This window comes from Podarcis tiliguerta (genome assembly GCF_965153285.1).
Source record: "Podarcis tiliguerta genome assembly, chromosome: 1".
Classification (NCBI taxonomy): Eukaryota; Metazoa; Chordata; class Lepidosauria; order Squamata; family Lacertidae; genus Podarcis; species Podarcis tiliguerta.
In genome coordinates, this window is record NC_139534.1 from 50,070,244 (window position 1) to 50,089,779 (window position 19,536).

Genomic DNA, 19,536 nt, shown 5'->3' on the forward strand with positions numbered 1-19,536 from the left:
GTTCTTCTAGATGTTGCAGAGAGGGAAATGAGAACTCAATGTACATTCAGGGATGCTTGAGGAGTAAGATTTCTTTGACTTCAGGTATGAACCAACCCAATCTGTACCTTCTAGGCTAAGGTAAGCATCAAAACAGATTTTATCCTTCAGATTTTAAACTTTTTTCAAATTTTGCAAAACAACTCTTGGCTCAGAAAAAGCATACCAAAAATACATTATAAATTGTTATTTTTAGAATAAACGATTTTTAGATAAAATACATCAAAGTTAACTGTGTATTTAAAGTGTTTTGCGAAAAGATGCTGTGTTTGTTTATTTAAAAAGCATTTCTGAGCCTCTTAATACTCAAAAACGTCTATAAATAGTATAAATCTGCAGCCAAGGCAGAAAATGTATGTCATCTCAGTTTTGTGATAAAATAAGTATTTAAATTCATATGTAAATTCAAATGTGCACCCAGAGTTGTTTTAAAACTGTGTTAATGCAGAAATGGAATGGAAAGGATTTATGGCCCTTTCCTGCTCCGATTCTATGATTTTATCAATGAATTTATGCAAAACTGACAAGGGCCAGAAATAATCTCATCCACCCAACCCTATGTGCAGCTACAATTTTCAAGCATTCAGTGCACATTTAGCTTAACCTCCAGCTTCGCCCTAATCCTGTGGACCAAGTTAAGTCATACGGATTTCCAACTGCTGAAGATCCATCCCGATGAAAGCAAGCATCAGACGATATTCTCCTAAAGTGAAGTAGCTCTAGAGATGGCCATGAGGCTCAGAATAGAAGCAGCTTGCTAGGTGTGTCGCTACTGCATACTGGGAGGCAGAGCGGCGAGGCAGCAGGGAGGTTAGCACAGTAGAGCAGGAGTACTGATTAGCTCCGCCAGTATGTTTGCACCACGCTGACCTCCATGCCACCTCATCTCTCACTCTCTGCTTGAGCAACAGTGACCACCTGCTAGGAAGCTAGTGTAGTAGTGGCTCCATCCCACCAAGAGAGCCACTTCTGGGAGTAGGTCTAACAAGGGAAGTCTGTGGCAAAAGCCCTCCCACTACCCTAATATTAATTTTCACAGAGCCCAAAGGCAGGTAGCTTCCTGTTTTACTTGTCCCCCCCCCCCCCCCAGTTAGGTCATCGTATTTATTTTCTTGTTTTCCTTGCTTGGGCTAACAGAGTTTTGTGTTTCTGGTCTTAATTATTCCTCTTATTCCCCATATGTCATCATCAGTGCTAGAAGGGTTTTAAAACACATCTGTTAATAGCGGTTGTGGGTGGAAACACAGCAGAGTGGCTAAGCTGAAGGTGTTACATGATCAGCTTTCTCCTATGTGTCGTTGATGGAGGAGCTTCCTTCCAGCTTGTGCATTGTTCCAGGTCTGATTGCTGATTCCATTAACCAATCTTCTTCTTTGGCGATCACTCATAGCCGAGTAAGATTGTCTTCCATAAACCCGGTTTTAACAATGAGTCCATAAGTGACTGCGGAGGCCAATTCTGGATTCACACGTCCTTCCATAGTGGGGACATTGGTTTCCGGGTGGGAACTGATCACGGTGTGGATTTGCCAAGCGTGCCTTCCTCTTAGCACATTTCTCCCTTGCGTCCTGAGTTTGAGTGTCTTCAAAGCCCATGACCCCTTTGGTAAAGGCTGTTCTCCAACTGGAGCGCTCACAGGCCAGTGTTTCCCAGTTGTCAGTGTTTATACTACATTTTTTTACACTCATTTCAGGAAGGATTAGACATGGAGGATAAGGCTATCAATGGGTACTAGGCACAATGGCTAAATTAAACCTCCAGCATTAAAAGTGCTTTGTCTCCGAGGCCACATCTAAACTATACATTTAAAGCAGTGTCACACTATTTTAAACAGCCACAGACGTCTTCCAAAGAATGCCAAGAACTGTAGTTTGTTAAAGGTGCTGAGATTTGTTAGGAGATCACAGTAACCCTCTCAGAGCTACAATTCTCAGCGGGGTTTAGCAGTCAATCCGTTTTCCCAGGCAACTCTGGGAATTGCTGATTACATGAAAACATCTGATTACAGTGCCTCAAATACTCTACATCTGTAAAGTGGCCTAAATTAAGCAACTGGTATAATAGCACCTGGTCCTAGCTAGTACCACTGACTCCAGATCTGCATTAGAAATGCACAGCCATAACTGCCTGCCCTTTCTGCTTTTCTCCTTTCCTCCACAATAAAACAAAGTTCTGTTGAAGTCCGATTAGGGAGACTCCACTGCACAAACTGTAATTTACAGAATATATATATATATATATATATATGCAGGTTTTGGTGTCCTCGGGTGTCTTCCCGTGTAAAAGTTGGGGTGTCTAGGCGACGTTTCGACGAGGTCTCACTCGTCATCTTCAGGCTGGTGCTTTCGGCTTCTTGTTACTGGAACAGAGCAGGATCTCAGTGTTTGAGTTCCTATAAATACTGTTGAGGAGGTGTGGTGTATAGCCTCCAATGTTCTGGGCAGAGAGGAGGTTCCCAGGCTAGTGTGCCTTTTCTTCTTTTGTTCCTTAATTACTTGAGGGATATCTTGAGTGATTTCTTGAGTGATTTCCTGAATCCCACTTAGGTGGGTCATTAGGTGTGGATTAGTTGCTAAAGCCTTCGTGTCTTGAACTCTTGAACTTTGTGAAGAGTTTTTCTGAGAAGATGGCTGTACTGCACTTGGTTGTGCTCTGGCTTGGCTTCGTGTATAGGGGCGAGCTGTGGTTTTGTGGCCTGTGCCAGCCAGATCTGTGTAGGGATTGCAGGGGGGTGCAGCATCCGGAGGTGCCACCCTGGTTTGGCTACTGGATGGTGTCTGTAATTTATCTGTGGAGAGGGTCTGGGTTTGGGTCTGGTGTGGTTGATTGGTGATGGCGTTCTGTGTGCCTCTGGATCTGGTGTCAGATTTTGTGGGGAGGGCTAATTTCCAGATGTCTGGCAAGCGGGATGTGTCGTCACGCTTGTTCATGTTGTGAGGGTGTTTCTCTATCTCGATGGCTTCCATGATTATTCTCTTGTGGTGATGTTCCATGTTAAAGAGCAATTTGGAATCTGCAAAATTAATTTCGTGTCCTGTTTCTTTCATGTGTTGGAAAAGAGAGGAAGTTTTTTCTTCTTTTTTGACGGCATTCTTGTGTTCTGCGATCCGTGCATTTATTCGTCTGTTTGTTTGTCCAATGTACGTGGCTGGGCAGACTTTGCAGGGTATTTCATAGACCTATTTTCTATGAAATACCCTGCAAAGTCTGCCCAGCCACGTACATTGGACAAACAAACAGACGAATAAATGCACGGATCGCAGAACACAAGAATGCCGTCAAAAAAAAAGAAAAAACTTCCTCTCTTTTCCAACACATGAAAGAAACAGGACACGAAATTAATTTTGCAGATTCCAAATTGCTCTTTAACATGGAACATCACCACAAGAGAATAATCATGGAAGCCATCGAGATAGAGAAACACCCTCACAACATGAACAAGCGTGACGACACATCCCGCTTGCCAGACATCTGGAAATTAGCCCTCCCCACAAAATCTGACACCAGATCCAGAGGCACACAGAACGCCATCACCAATCAACCACACCAGACCCAAACCCAGACCCTCTCCACAGATAAATTACAGACACCATCCAGTAGCCAAACCAGGGTGGCACCTCCGGATGCTGCACCCCCCTGCAATCCCTACACAGATCTGGCTGGCACAGGCCACAAAACCACAGCTCGCCCCTATACACGAAGCCAAGCCAGAGCACAACCAAGTGCAGTACAGCCATCTTCTCAGAAAAACTCTTCACAAAGTTCAAGAGTTCAAGACACGAAGGCTTTAGCAACTAATCCACACCTAATGACCCACCTAAGTGGGATTCAGGAAATCACTCAAGAAATCACTCAAGATATCCCTCAAGTAATTAAGGAACAAAAGAAGAAAAGGCACACTAGCCTGGGAACCTCCTCTCTGCCCAGAACATTGGAGGCTATACACCACACCTCCTCAACAGTATTTATAGGAACTCAAACACTGAGATCCTGCTCTGTTCCAGTAACAAGAAGCCGAAAGCACCAGCCTGAAGATGACGAGTGAGACCTCGTCGAAACGTCGCCTAGACACCCCAACTTTTACACGGGAAGACACCCGAGGACACCAAAACCTGCATTCCTGTACCCGTGAAAATCTACGAAAGCATATATATATATATATATATATATATGAGAAACCCTTGCCAAGACTTTTATGGGTACCACTTTAGATGATCGAGCCAATGCAGTATTTGTTCAGTCAAGGACATTAAATTCTGCTGAACAAATGGGTGGATTGTTAGTGGAGTCTGATGTATTCCAGGGAATGAGAAGCTATAATATTGTTCACTTAAACAGAGGGGAGAAAACCATTTAGTCTGTATTTCTTGATTTGTTTAAAAAAAGGAATATTGTAGATATGGGGGATTCTCAACCACACTCATCCAAAAGAGGTACACCCAACAGTCTAAGGGCCAAACCAGCAATGACATTAATATTATACATAATATGCCTGTCTTTCATTTGAAATCTGTATCGCTTGAAAAGCAGCAATTAAAAGACGGAAGAATTTCAGCCACCACAAGGGGTATAGGAAATGCATGCTGAGCTTTAAATGGTCCCACCCACAGCAGCTTTGCTGCAGTCACTGGGGTAAATGGGACGAGGGACACGAAAATCTACAATTAAATCCCTATTTATAACAAAAATTGTACTTAAATTATTTTATCATAAAAATATGCATTTAAAAACTCATTTTGTTCCATTTCTTGAGCCAAGAACTGTATCACCAAATCCAGAGAATCTGAAGGGTAATTAAGTTCTAATCCACATATTTGTCCCATATTTGTCCCATTTCCCAAGCACTGCTGCTTTCATAGGAGGTTAAGCATTGAGACATACTTTCTCTTCATTATTACTTTTGGTCACAGTCCATAGAGAAGGAGGATGGTTTGCAGTATCAGCAGCCCAGCAATTTGAGCATAGCCAAGGGGCCTGCTGGGAAGTTCTGCATCTTGCTTAAGGGCACTGGGTTCACTTGGGATACCAGAAATTCAGCTGTCCAAAGGCTCACACCCCTCCTGTTGATACTAGTATGAGGACAGCTGAGAGAATGCTGGCAGCAACATTGACAGTGGAGGAAGGCATGTTTCTTGTAGCTCCCCAAAAGAGTTTCCGGCATCCTATCAAAATGAGGTGGGTGGGATTTCTGTTACCATTGTCTTCCAGCAAGCAGTCTCCTTGTGATGTAGCTTGATACAAATGGTGATGGAATAGACTGATGCCTGTCGCTGCTCTATTTTGCACTTAACTGGTGCTATGCATCCATAGCTCACACACAGAATTCTGTTTGGGTTTCTTGTGGTCTACTTGAGTTCATCTCTAACTAGGCAGGCCCGACTCTCTGTCTCTGTATCTCTTGCTCTCTCTTATTTGCAATTTGTTAACGTTTCTGCTAGGTGTTTTGTTTTCCCCCCCTAGAATTCCAAGGTTTCAGAGTATAGAGGTTCCTTCCACACCATTGGAAGGTGGAACAGTTAGGCATGCTGTTCTTGTGCATTGCCTATCAAAACAATTACCTGTCAGCTCAGAACATGACTGTCCTCCAGTCAGGTGTGCTGGATATATGGGGTGCAAGGGGCTTCAGCCCCTTCAATATTTTGAGGCAGGGGTGGAGCCCCCCAATATTGAGAGGCCTGCTATCCCCTGCTGCATTGGGTGAGTACCATTGTGCTGGGTGGGAGGCTTGGAGAGCTTCCCAGTAGGTGTGGCCTGACGGGGGATGGGGTGTCACACGTGTGATGCACACATGACAGCCCCCCCCATGTGGTGCCCAACTCTGCATGCCTGCATCTAGTAGCCCAAAAACAAGCATATTAGAAATAGTGATGGTGGTGAGAAGACTTAAGAAGAGACCATGGAGAGGAGGAGAAAAGAATGCAAAGTCACATCATATAGAGAGGCAGGCATGCTGGCATGAATGAAAATAACCATGAATCTTGGGGGAAATAAGTGGAATAAAAAGAAGTAGTAGGAACAGTTTGACAAGCTGGCTGGAAAAATAAATGCAAAAATGCCACTATAAGGCTACACCAACTGATTGTACCCTCTCTCTCATAGATGCTATTTTCAATACAGCTTGTATTATCTGACTAAAACTGGATGTTCTATTTTCTGATATGCATAATGGAATTTGTGGGTTTGTTTTGCAAATGAAAGAACTCAGTGCTTGCTATGAATATATTTCAATTTGTGTAGGCAGCTCTGGGTAGCTTATGATTTGCATGGAACATAATGAAACACACATAAATAACATCAACCAACTTCACCTTCTATCCAGCTGACTTTGTATCAACACATCTCAAGGTGTTTTACAGAGTGTTCAAGCACTTTGTCAACAGTCTTCAGAGCAGCTGTGATGGCAGGGAAGAAAAAGTGAAGTTAATTGAATTTAACAACAGTCAAACTCCTGGAATACTGAATATCAAATTCCAGAATGTAGAGGTCAAATTAACTATTCTGTGCTCAGTATGCTCCTGTGGAAACCTGTAAGGACAGTGCTGGACTGATTTAAAAGACCTAATTTGAAGTTAGAGGGTAACTCCAGTAGTTAGAGAGAAGATATCTAGACAAAGCTCATGATCTTCACCCATTCACCTGCTATTCCATCTAAGTGTATCTTCCCAGGACTGGTTCATACTTTGCCCAATAAGACACGTTTTACATGCAGTTGGTGAGAGCTTTTTACAAGGCTGAGCTGTAGTTGGCTATCGGACATGGGCCAGAAGCCAAGCTAGGAAATCAAAGGTCAGGACCAAAAGCTCAAGCTAGGAGCCAGAGTCACAGACCAAGGCCAGGAATCAGGACCAAGGAACCAAGTTTAGGAGGAATGTACAGAAGCTCACGAGAGCCAGGATGACGTTTTGCTCAGGCAATCCTAGCCTAAACAGAAACCCTTTTGTAGCTCTCCCTGTCCAGGAGAGTCCAGTGGATAGGAAAACAACCCAAAGCTGGAGCTTGCTTCACTGCCAAGCTGCAGGTTCCAAGCTGCAGGTCTGATAGTTTACCAGATGGATCCACTGCACACAGAACCAAAGCCAGCTGTTTTCACTCCAGGGGCTCCTAACAGCCATCATGCATACAACCACTAGAATGAACCATGGTCTACATAAGAAGACACCATTCATAGGACTGTCTGCTTCTCATTTTCTTTAGCACAATTTCTTGTTCATGCTAGAGCAGTGGTGGGAAACTTTCAGCCCAAAGGCCCAATTAGGCCTGGCATGGGTCCCAAAGCTGTTCCCCCGAAACCACAACTACAATCCAACTTCTGTTTCCTATCATTGCAAGGATTTCCACTTGAGAAATAGAACCTTCCCCCTCTCCTGAACACCCTCCCAATATCTGCTCAGGAGGCTTAAAGGAACCCCTGGAACAGATTTAAGTGGTGCATAGGGAAAGGACGGGGGAAGTTGCATTGCACAAGTGGAAATGGATGTGCTGATGGGATGTATTAGTTGGATATCACCCTTGATATTATATAGGGCATTAGCTGAGGAACAGGTATAGGTGTGATTACAAACTTGCAGCTATAGTAGCTAGAGGCTCCACCCATGGCAGGGGAAAGCATTCAAGTTCACAACTCACTTTTGCACCTCACTGATTATGCAACCTACACAATTGGCCAAAAGTATGAAGCCGACCCTTTTAGGAAGTTCTAACTCCCAATCCAGAATAGGTTTTTGTGAGCCCCCACAGAGCAGGAACTGTACTATCACCCGAATTTTACTTTAGAGACCTTCTGCTTCCATGCATGTCATTTAAAGACCCATGTGTAACAAAGACCCATGTTTAAAGACCCTGTGTAACAAAAATTGTATGGAAACCTGCTGTTACAAATGCATGAATTAAGGTGCCCCAACTCCATATATGTCCACATTCATAAATACAACAAAATCCTGAATTCTAACTACAGAAGAGGGAATTAATATGTCTTAATTATAAGGAAGCAAGGTTGAGGGATTCAACAGGATACAGTTTGAGTTATCTAGTATCTCCTTTATTCCTCATTTGTTGTATTCCACAGTCATCAGCAAGATGATTTTCTTCTTGATAAGAATTAACTGCTGCCTGCAATGGTTTGTATAGGTCATCTTGATAAATTGGCCAATGTGAGGAAGTAGCAAAGTTAACTCTCCCAGATAAAAATAGCTCTGAACTCCTTATCCTCTGTTATTGCTGATGCCTTTCCTTTTCCTCTGATGCAATCAAATCAACATTGCATGAAAAATCTAAAAATAAAGTCCCTTTTATATAAAAATCAAATGTGAGATGCTCATGGTCCCTTAGCAACCTGCTAAAAGCTAACCAGAGACTCTTGTTATCAGCAAAAAAGAAATTCCACATCAATGTGGTAGAAGCACAAAGTTATAAACAACTCAGCTTACTCTCCATTAAGTATGAAGTATTGCACCTCCAATCTACCATCATTCAGCAGGCACAAGCCTTATCTGGCATGCAGTACATGAGTGTCACACAGCACATGAGACACCAGTTATTAGCAACCAGTGGTTAAGAAGCCCAACCACCTCTCTGTCTTTTACACTGTCATGGAAGGCACAGAGGATGCACACCAAGCAGGCAGCTAAACAAAAGCTTTATTGTGTCCTTATATAAGAACAGAACTGCTCAAGAAACCTCTGACTCAACTTGTACAACTAAGTCCACTGCCACTTAGTGGCTAAACTTTAGAGAATAACACCATGTACACACAACTCTTTGGGCAATTTTTCAGTAAAACTCACAGGATTATTTTGGAGAAGGTTTCTTCCTCTCAGCCTAACCCACCTGACAGGGTTATTGTATGGCTAAATGTCACCTTGAACTCCTTAGAGGAAGGCCTGCATTCAAATTAGATATTATATTTTAAGGCATGAACTGCAAACTGCAATAGGGGCACAAACATGATTCTCCCCATTGGAGAAATCATTTAATTTCCCCATGGTTTATTTCTAATGGATCAACTTATGCGAGGATCAATTTACCTGACTAAGAGAAGAAACATCTCCCTTAAATTGACAAAGGCATATTTTGTTTAACAGAGCACTGGGAATGAATAAATGGTTGTTGACCTTCTCTGTATCCTAATACCACCAAAGTGAGTCTTCTGTTGAGTTTCAAGAAAGAAGAAATGATTCTAGGAATGAAAACATCTCAGAATTCTTGGCAGAAAAGAAACTCTTGTGTATCTATGGGAAGCCAATGGGAATGCAACAAACCACATCATCATGGAGCGTATTTACTTAGTATTTGTATTGTTACACTCACTCCATTTCTCAGAGCGGCGGCAGTTCCAGGGGGTCCAGCACTTATCCAAGTTTTGGGTTTTTTTGGAAAATGATAACTGGAGCCTCATGGTGTTTTGTAATGTTTGTGTTTCTTGTCAGTTATACATATTGATGAGCATAGGTGGAGACACAACTCGAAACATTGCAATGGATAGCAGCCAAATAAACTGCAACTGCATTTGATCTCCACAGAAGTCTAATGTTAGCTTACAGAGCTCCAAATGATCAGCTTTGTCTCTCTCCAGAAACTGCAGTCAGTCTTCCCCCAAATGCTTCTATTGCTTTGACGCGGGTGGCGCTGTGGGTTAAACCACAGAGCCTAGGACTTGCCAATCAGAAGGTCAGCGGTTCAAATCCCCGCGACGGGGTGAGCTCCCATTGCTTGGTCCCTGCTCCTGCCAACCTAGCAGTTCGAAAGCACGTCAAAGTGCAAGTAGATAAATAGGTACCGCTCCGGCGGGAAGGTAAACAGCGTTTCCGTGCACTGCTTTGGTTCACCAGAAGCAGCTTAGTCATGCTGGCCACATGACCCAGAAACTGTATGCCGTCTCCCTCGGCCAATAAAGCGAGTTGAGCGCTGCAACCCCAGAGTCGGTCACGACTGGACCTAATGGTCAGGGGTCCCTTTACCTTTTACTCAGACTTGCCTCTCCCTTGGACTGGAGAGAGAGGAGAAAAAGGATGCGTCATCTTCACCAACCTTCTCCTAGCCTAGGGCCATTAGTATAATTTCCCTAACAGAAGATGTGCCAGAAGGGACTATCAAAGTCATTCTGGCTTCATTAAGCCACTTTTGTCCAAATCTACATTTTATACAACATAAAATTGTTGAAATAACACAGGTGTAGCTCCTATTCTTCTCTCCTTCATCTGTGGAGGTGGACCAACCCATAGGATTCTGCAAACAAATGAGGCATGCAAAGCCCAAGACTTTCAACAAGCAATTGTTGAAAGTTTATTAAAGGTGCTCTTTTAATATCCCCACTTAATGAACATTGCTTAAGAAGATGTCTATTGGCAGAATACAATAAAATGGAAACAGCATTTGCACTATATTTTAAGACAACAGTACATATTAATTTTAGAAAGTTTGAATTTATGAGGTTAGGTATATCGTTGCCAATGGCTATTAGGCAAGGCAAATGAAGGCATGGAGACTCATACTAAGACAGAGTCTCCTAAAACCTGAAAACTGCTGAAAGACAATCACACTCAACAGGAAACTCGACTTGGAAAGATTGGATGGAGGGGAAATATTGTTCATCATCCTAATTGTCCCTATGACTATTAACCCGATTTTGGTGAAATAAGAATTCCTAGATAGCATCGCAGAATGAAGAATGTCTAGCTCATACAGATAGTGAGCTAGAAGTAGTGATGTGCCTTTTGGGTGAAGTTTATCCATTTCTCCACAACAGCATGGGATAAGGGCTGTGTGCAGCCACCACCAGCCTCCACAGCCCAGAAAATGCCAGCCTCACTCTGTATCTGGCCCTGGATCAGTTTTGGGGTAAAGTTTAATTAGCTTTTTTAAAAAAATAAAAATAAAAAGTAAATTAAACATACAGTTGGGAAGGGGCAAAAGAAGGAGGTGCTGCATCTCCACCCCATCCCAGCCAAGATCACAGGGGTTCTGTGGGGTGCTTTTCTGCAAGCTTCTTCCTTTCAGGGAAGGCACTTGGGAAAAAGCAGCACACTTCTTCCTGCACACTCCTTCTTCCTGCACACCCTTCTTTCCCATCCTTCTTCTCACCCTTCCTTCCCATCCTTACCTCCTTCCCAATTCATGTCCTGGACTGCTCTGAGCAGCTGGTGACCAGGGGTGATCCAAGGTGGTTCTCATCCGGCTTGAGTGAAACCTCGATTCCTACAAATCAGCCCAATTTGATTTGGGCTTCAGCTGAATCCAGTGCACAGCCTTCACATGGGACACTACAAATGGCAGGGGTGAGAAATAACTGGTGAACACCATGCATTTCCTTCTGGCTACTACAGAGAAAGTAGGAACAGGACATAGACCTTAATCTATCCTTCCAGGGTATATCAAGTCTGAAGGCAGAATGGTGGTATTCTGTGGCCATCTCCAATATTTCTAAGGCTGCAGAAAACAAGGAGTGATGTACCATGAGACAGGCCATTATGATGTAGCACTGCAGGCAGAGTCACTCATATGTCATAATTGATGGGTGACTTGTGGGCCCAAGTCAAGCTTATCTTCAATGCAACACCCCAAGCAGATCATCACCAGCTGATCTAGAAAGGCATCTTGCTCCACCTGGAGCAGAAATCTGCCACACAGATGTAAGAGAAGGAGAAGATGTCAAGATTCCGACGATATCACAGACATCGCAGCAAGAAAGGTGGTTGCCGTAAAGGGAAAGGACGTGGTAGGAAGCGAGGCAGGACAAAAAAAGGTGGTCGTGGAGGCAAAAGGAGAACAGGTGATAGTTTAGTTACATTCTGTACTGCAGTATGTATCCGTCTGGAAGGGAATAACATGTTGATGACATGCACATTCCTTTAGAACTCTGCCAATTCTCTTTCAATCCAAGAGATGACTTTATGTCAAATGGTCTTCTGTCAACCAGTAAAGGAGGGGTAAGCCAATTGGGTACCCTCTGGTACCTCCAGCCCCTATCAACTGCAGTCAGCATGGCCCATGATCTGGGATGATGGGAGTTGTAGTCAGCGGCGGAGCAAGCCAATTGGGTGCCTGGGGAGGCGTGCATGCCCTGCACCCAGGGACAAGGCCAGCCACGCACACGGGGCGGTGTGGGGCGAGCCGGGGCAGGACGCTCCGCAGGGCCTCTGAGGAGTCTGCCTGCCTCCTCCCACTCAGCTGCCCTACAGCTGAGGGGGGCGGTGGCCGGCGAACTGTTTGCAGGCCCTGCGGTGAGTGCCGGCATTTTGCCACCCCCCTCAGTGGTGACACCCGGGACAACCCGCCCCCACCGCACCCCTTCCTCCACCCCTGGTTGTAGCCCAACCACTTCTGGAGGACACCATGTTTGCTACCCTTGCAAGTAGAGTGTTTCAGCTGAAAACAAGAAATGTGTTACATGTGACACATGCACCTTCATAGGATTAGAATCAAATATTTAGGGAGGAAACAAAGAATAGGTGAAACTTGTTTAGCTCTTCTCCACCCTCTTTCTGCCCACTAGCTTGAAATTCGGTGACTTTTTTTATATTTGTGCAGACACATCTGCTCTAAAGTCTTATGCAGACACATAATGGGGTTTTGGGTGTGTGTTAGCTGTGACGTTCCTGTACACCTATGAGGTTTGCAGTGGGCAGCCCATTGCTGCCTCCTGGGGAAAAAGTTTCTATGTGAAATCTGTGTGTATGTTTGTGTGTGTTACCTGCTTACCATATTAGCCTAACCTTTGAAAAAACCATGATCACATCGTTTATTAACTGAAACAAACAAACAAGCTGATCATTCCCATCATTAAAGGAGGTTCCATGGTTAATTTTGCTCAGGAAACTGTGTAGCTTCCCTCTCCTCCTCAGTGTTAGTCACGCATGATCTTGCTAGGCTATCTTAGTTCAGCTGTCCGAACCTGGTGCATGCAAGTTGTAGCCACCAAAATAACATGAACATCTGGAAGGCAGCAAGTTTAGTGAGGCTGTTCTAGGGCACCCAGCAACTTCCTCATTCATTGACTTCTGGGGCTTGGCTACACTCCTACTGCTGCTAAAGGAACCCATGTTTTGGGGGCCTGGAGGATGCTAAGATGGTTAGATGTCTAAAAGTGACCCAGGTGGCACCAGCACGCAGCGTAATTGTGCAAATCCTGAGGCCCTAGCAGAGACTGTCATTGGTGTCAATGGGCTTGGTAAAGCCTCAACACAGAGGGGAATGTAAGATCTGAACAGCTGGGATTATTCTTGCCATCATTTTACCTCTTTTAGAATTGCTCGAATGTTTGCTTTGTATGACATTGATGTACAAAACATGGAGGTGTGATAGAAGTGACTAGAAGAGTGCTTTGTACAAAGGGCTGCTCTTTCCCATGCTCAGCTTGCCCAGGGTGCAGGATTTCAGTGCCTAAAGACATAATGATGCACATATATCTCTACTGGTTATGGCACTGTCCATCCCCACAACACAAAGAGGCACAGTCCATTCTACCAATTTATCCAATTGGTACCCTTGGGCATATAGTTTTGATTCACCAGGAGACACCCACTAATGGTGAAAGAGGGGTGGTGATTTTTGCCATTTCCCCTTCCTTCCTCTAGCCCCTAGAGCCCTTAAAAATCTGTTCTGGAGCTTCTCCCCTCCATCTAAGTTGTCTCCCCTTCTCTTATATTAGTAGGGGAGCACTAGGATGAGTTTTTGGATTCCACCACAGGCCTCTGTATATGTCTGTTGAGTTGAGATTGTGCTGGAGGAGTTGTGTGGTGATGGCTTTGACATGTTCACTTAAAGATGTGGTAAATCAGGTTGCTGAGTGTAAAAAACATCTAGATATGACCATAAAAAGAAATCACCATCAACTACAAATGAAGCATTTGATTTGATAAGTTTTTGATACAGATTTCTTACATCCATGCTCTTTAACTACTTAAATTGTAGTTAAACTATAAAGTTTTCAGTGACAAAGCATGCATTTTTGCTAAAATTGCTGTTACCTGTCTCCTGATCATATTATGGAAGGGAGGGAGGGAGGATCACTTTATGAGCATTGCAATATGGATGTTTATTTTATTTATATATTTATATGCTGTCTTTCTGAATTAGGTCCACCCAACGTAGCCAATAAGAGATAAGCATAGAAATAAAATAAAGTCGTCTTTATTTTATTGATTTACATTTTTTAAAAATGCTCCACTTTTCCCCTCCAAGAAAAAGTTATTCAAAGTGGCTTTATCAAAATATAAACAGGAACACACACACAAAAAGAATAATTCATCATAAAAAACATGGTTTTCTGACTAAAAGCAACATCATGGAACAAGGAGACAAAAGAGCCAATACCAACAATTAGCCAGTTATATGCAGCAAAAAAACAGCCAGCAGAATACAAAAAAGGAGGCTGATTGCCACCTCTTAGGTGGGATGCTACCACAGAGAAAGCCCTCACTTGTGCCACCACCATATGTGCCTCAGAAGGCAGCAACACATGCAATAAGGGTGCAGCAGATGATCTTAAGGCACATTCACATAGGAAGAGATGGTTCTTTTAGTACCTTGGTTCCAAGCTTTCCAGAGGCCAGAACCAGCACTTTGAATTGCGCCCAGAAACAAACTGGCAGCCAATGCAGTCCAGAAAATATATGTTTCCTGTGATCCCAACAATTTGCCCCAGCAGAAGCATCCTGTGCCAACTGATGTTTCCCAGTGGTTTTCAAAGGCAGCCCCACATAAGATGCACGGCAGCAGCCCAATCAAAAAGTAACAACTAATGCACGTAGGACCAGGGTGCATTCTGATCATATCAAGACAAACAGGGGAATTTCAAAATTTAAAAAAATGTAAGAAACCAAAAATACATTAAAATCAGGGGTGGGTTTTTTGTTCAATCAGAACTCACTGGAACTCAGTACCAGCACCTCTCAGGTGGGCACCATTGAAAATTATAAGAGAACAAGGGAGGCATTCATGTTGAGTTCTGGCACCTCTTTTCCTAGAAAAATAGCACTAATTAAAATAAAACTCTGCTGGTATCTCCGCAGCAATAAAACACCAACAAAATGGCAGCATGATTAATAAACTAAGTTGAAAGTGATGAGAAGTTGGTTGGTTTTCAAAGCTTTCTTAAATCCTGCTATTGAGAGTGCCATCTTGGGGGAGAGTTCCATAAGGAAGAGGCCACTACTGATAAGACTCTGCAAATTAACATGGGCTGTTGTTTTTTCTTTGAAAAAAAAAAAAAGAATGGTGGATCAGGACCATGAATGTACTGACGTTTCTCATTGTTCTTTCTTGCCTTCAAGGCCGTCACCACTACAGGAGGTGTGTGCTATACTAACTGGACGGGTTTGGAACAAAGGAGTCCTAGCAATGGAATCACTGACTGAGCAGAACTGACATCTTTCTCCAAACAAGTCATCAGCGTACAGGGTCAGGAAATGTTAGAAAACGTTTCCAATTAAACCTACCTGGGCTGGAATTTCTGCAGCATCTTTATGTGTTACTTATAAGTCTTTTCCTTAACTTTGTAAGTGATTTTAGGAGTCATGTGCCTGCTCTGACCCAGTGGAGCTGTTTTATGGCGTTTTGACAGATCCATGCCGTAATTAAAGCCACAATCTCCAAATTTACCTAACTCGCAGTTTCTGAAATAATGCACAAACCAAAACACAGCCATCGTTTAAATGTACACTTAGAATTTTGCAATGCAGTTCTCCAGCCAAGTAATGTGTGTGCATGAAGAATGCATTTATTAGTGAAAATAACATGCAAACTGTATTCTATTATGGGAAATTGTTTGTAGAAATGTAGTATATATTAGGCATACAAATTATGGACAAACATGGTTACAATAAGAGATCTTCACACTAAAATGCTGCTGAATTTTCAGGAGAACTTTTTTTAAAAGTTGGCAAACTGTAGTGGAAATGTGAAGAACTGAAGAGTGGGAAAATTAGAAACTGGGAGAAACCAAAACTGGCAGATCCGCACATCCCTAAAGCTAACAACCCCACCTCTCATGTTTTGTTAATATAGTATCAGAACACTTGAGGAGGGCTAGTGTCCCACCAAAAGTTATGAATCTTGAGTTAGTCACAACCACTAGTTCCATTGGTTCCAAAAGACAGTCATGACCAATGCTGTATGAGCAAGAGGGGAATCCCAACCCCTAAAGCATCTGAGCCCCAGCGGCTTAGGCAGCTATGCAAAGAAAGAGTAATCACTACCCTTTTATTTGTTAATTTGTTGTTTTGAAGCATCATCTAAAACTGCAACAGGAGCACATTCATGGAGGATGAGGGTCTTGGGAAAGGAGGCATCACTCTGAGACAGGGCTAGTCTAAGAAATTTTGGCCCCCGAGCAAACCTCAAAATGGCAGCTCTCTCTCTGTCAGGGAAGAAGAAGTGAGTAAATATCAACATCAAGGAAAAGGGAAGAAAGATCTATATTGGCATCTGCTGCCCCTGCAGATCCTGCCACCTGAGGCAGTCGCCTCACCTTGTCTCATGAGTGGGCCAATCCTACTCTGAGGAAGAGGCAAATGAGCCTTAGAAGCAAATCATTTGTTGGGGGATGAACTGATATCCTCTTGTGCCTCCAGTGGGCAGGGTAGTGGGTGGTTTCTGGTAGTGGGTGATTTGATCATTATGGACATAGCTACCCAGCTTTATAATGGGAGGCATCCCTGGATTTAGTCTTAAGAGGTACCCACAACATTGTGTGAGAAGCATGTGCTGCTGATCTGATTGAGAACAGTTACCACAGTGCTATCAAATTCAACATATATGTAAGTTGGGAATTGCTGAGAAGGTTCAGCATGGTCACATTTCACTTCAAAAGAGGAAACTTTCCCCGTATTGGAAGACTGGTTAAAAAGGAACTTGTAAAGGAAAAGAGCAACTAAAATGATTGACTCCCACATATAGAAAGGTTACAACATTTAGGGCTCTTAAGTTTAGGGGGGGAAAGGGAGAGGAGAACATGCTAGAGGTGTATAAAATGCTTCAGTGTATTGAAAAAGTGGACACAGATGTTTTTCCACTCTTGCTCATAAAACTAGAACCCAGGGTCATCTAATGAAGTTGAATTTGGGAAGATTCAGGATGGACAAGAAAAAATTAAGCAGTGGAACTAACTCCCATTAGAGGTAGTGATGGCCACCAAAGTGCATGGCTTAAAAAGAGGTTTAAAAGGGTTTATCAATGGCCCCTAGCCATGGTGGCTGTGTACTACCTCTGAATATCCGTTTCTGAAGAACACAATTCTGGAAGTGCTGTTGTGCTTGTGTGGGCTTTGTCTTCCCATAGGGATCTAGTTGGCCATTGTGAGAACAGGATGCTGGACTAGATAGGCCTTCAGCCTGAGCAAGCAGCTAGATTGGGTTGACAGTGTTGTGTCCTGATTTGAACTCCATTTCCAGGTTGTTAATGCTCTGCTTAGTACATCATTAAATGGTTAGTAATTAGTAACCTTATCATAATCTCTCTAATACAACGGCCAGCTTGTTTGCGCAAATGTTTCACAACTCTTTTAATCTTAACCATAGTCTCAGCTTTATCAGGGCATTCTATCTTTTTGCTTGTTTGCTTTGTTGTTCTGACTGTAGAAACATCCACCTATTCATGGATTTTCACAAAAGGGACCTGTTTTCAACTTGGTTATTGGACCTCTGCCCCCTTTGAATGCTGAATTCTACCAGTACAGACTTAGCTTTTCAGTTCTTCCCCTCTTTGCTTTTTAGATTTTCAAATTAGCCTTAAAACAACTACTACATTATCCTCAAAAAGCACTCTAGGAATCAAGAACTGGGAGCATGCATTGTCTGTAGACAACTCAAGAAATGGAATGCTCCAGAGAGGGAGAGAGAGAGAGAGAGAAAGAGAAAGAGAAAGAGAGAGAGAGAGATTTGGCTGAATAATATTAGCCTTATTCAGAACTTATAAACAAGTCCTGCCCCCCCTCCTAACAAAGTCCTGCCCCCTAACAAAAATCCTGGTTATGCCCATGAGATGTTTCAGTCTGCCAATTAAGCCATGTTCTCTGGAGTATTCCTACTGATGTCTACAGGGCTTCATTCAGGAGGTAAACGGTTTTGAGCACTGACGTCCAATACATGCTTTCACAGTTCATTTTTCATATAAAGGTCTTTGCCCATCAGCTGCTTAAGTGGTGAAGGATGGGGTTGAATCTGTTTCCTCCACTCTGTGCAACTCATAAACCATAGTCACGGAATCATTTATGCCACAAGAGCATTGAAGTGGCATTGAGGAAGGCAGGGCAGCTTTGATTCCATCCCTGTCAGCCACACATTTGACTGAATTTTTCAGCGATCTGCTCGCACTTTCCTTGGCATGTGTGGGCCCATTTGGATGCCAGAGATGTTCCCCCTACTTTCCTATCAATATCACTTCATTAATTACCTACCGTACTCGGCCAAATCCACCCTATGATGGATGACATGGGCAGAGCCTCTCAGAGACTTTGTGCTGGTGGTTGCACATTGTAAACACTGCCGGGCTGATGACAGTCGTCACACAGGCCCATGACTCAGCAACTCCCTTTGTGCGATCTAAATCCAGCCAGAAGCTGATCTCAGCTCTTGTGTGGGGTTCAGACTCTGATAGCCAGCTTGCAGGGATTCCTTGAGAACATGTTTAGTTTGCAAGACAGGCAGGCCCACACCTGGTTTTTATCCAGTTTGAAGTGGGACAAGGTGAAAGTGGTTTGTAATTCGAATGTGGAGCAGTAACAACAGAGACCTACCTCCCAGATGCTCAAGTTGGCAAGTAAGGTAGCCTGTCTGACCGGGCAGGTTAAATATGGGCCGGGGGACCGGAAATCATAACTGATCCACTCTGGCCTATGGTTGTTGAGGCTTCCTTGCTGATGAGCATAATCTTTATGCAATTCCTTACTTTCTCCAGAAATGGCTGGTATTTCAGAGGGAGGATTCCTGCTGGACATCCCCCAGGTTCAGTGTGCAGTGCTGGGTTGAGTCCTGACAGGCAGGCATGATTGTAACAAAGGTAAAGCCCTGACTTCCTGACTGGTAGCTTCATCAACAACACTTTGCCTTAAGCAGGTTACTAGAATTCTCAAGTGATTTGCAGAATGTAATAGATCTTGTATGCTCTCACAGAGCCCCTGTCCAATCCTCTGTGCAGTCTCAGAATGCCTCAGAATAGCAGCATCTTCAACAGACATGCTGCTAAGTTCATTTTGTAGCTCCAAAACATCTGTTGACATTTTCCTCCAGACATCCTTTCCTTGGGGACACAATCCAAATTCAGTCTATGAGAGGGAAAGAAAAGTGGTATCCTGATGGCAACCACTTGCCTTTGAAAGGTGATGGTCTTGCAGGCATGCCCTTGGATCCAATATAAGCCTGAAAGGCTAATTCTAGATTGGCAGGATCTGATGAAGGTGTCACATTGGCATGTTAATAGGGGATACCATGGCTGATGCTCTGCTTCTTATACCACTATTGATTCTGGAGCTATAGGAATTTGTGGTTTCCTCCCAGCTCATTA

General features: G+C 43.4%; 2 long non-coding RNA genes across 2 annotated transcripts; one reads left to right on the plus strand and one right to left on the minus strand.

Moving 5' to 3' along the window:
* The first annotated feature begins 69 nt into the window (after positions 1 to 69).
* Positions 70 to 15,484, plus strand: LOC310672159. Its single transcript, XR_014508439.1, has 3 exons — positions 70 to 84; positions 11,403 to 11,806; positions 15,309 to 15,484. It is a non-coding gene; the product is annotated as an uncharacterized lncRNA (long non-coding RNA).
* LOC310672166 lies at positions 6,245 to 11,268 on the minus strand. The gene is made up of 2 exons (XR_014508441.1): positions 11,138 to 11,268; positions 6,245 to 6,431 (listed from the first exon to the last, which is right to left on the minus strand). It is a non-coding gene; the product is annotated as an uncharacterized lncRNA (long non-coding RNA).
* Positions 15,485 to 19,536: the final 4,052 nt, after the last annotated feature.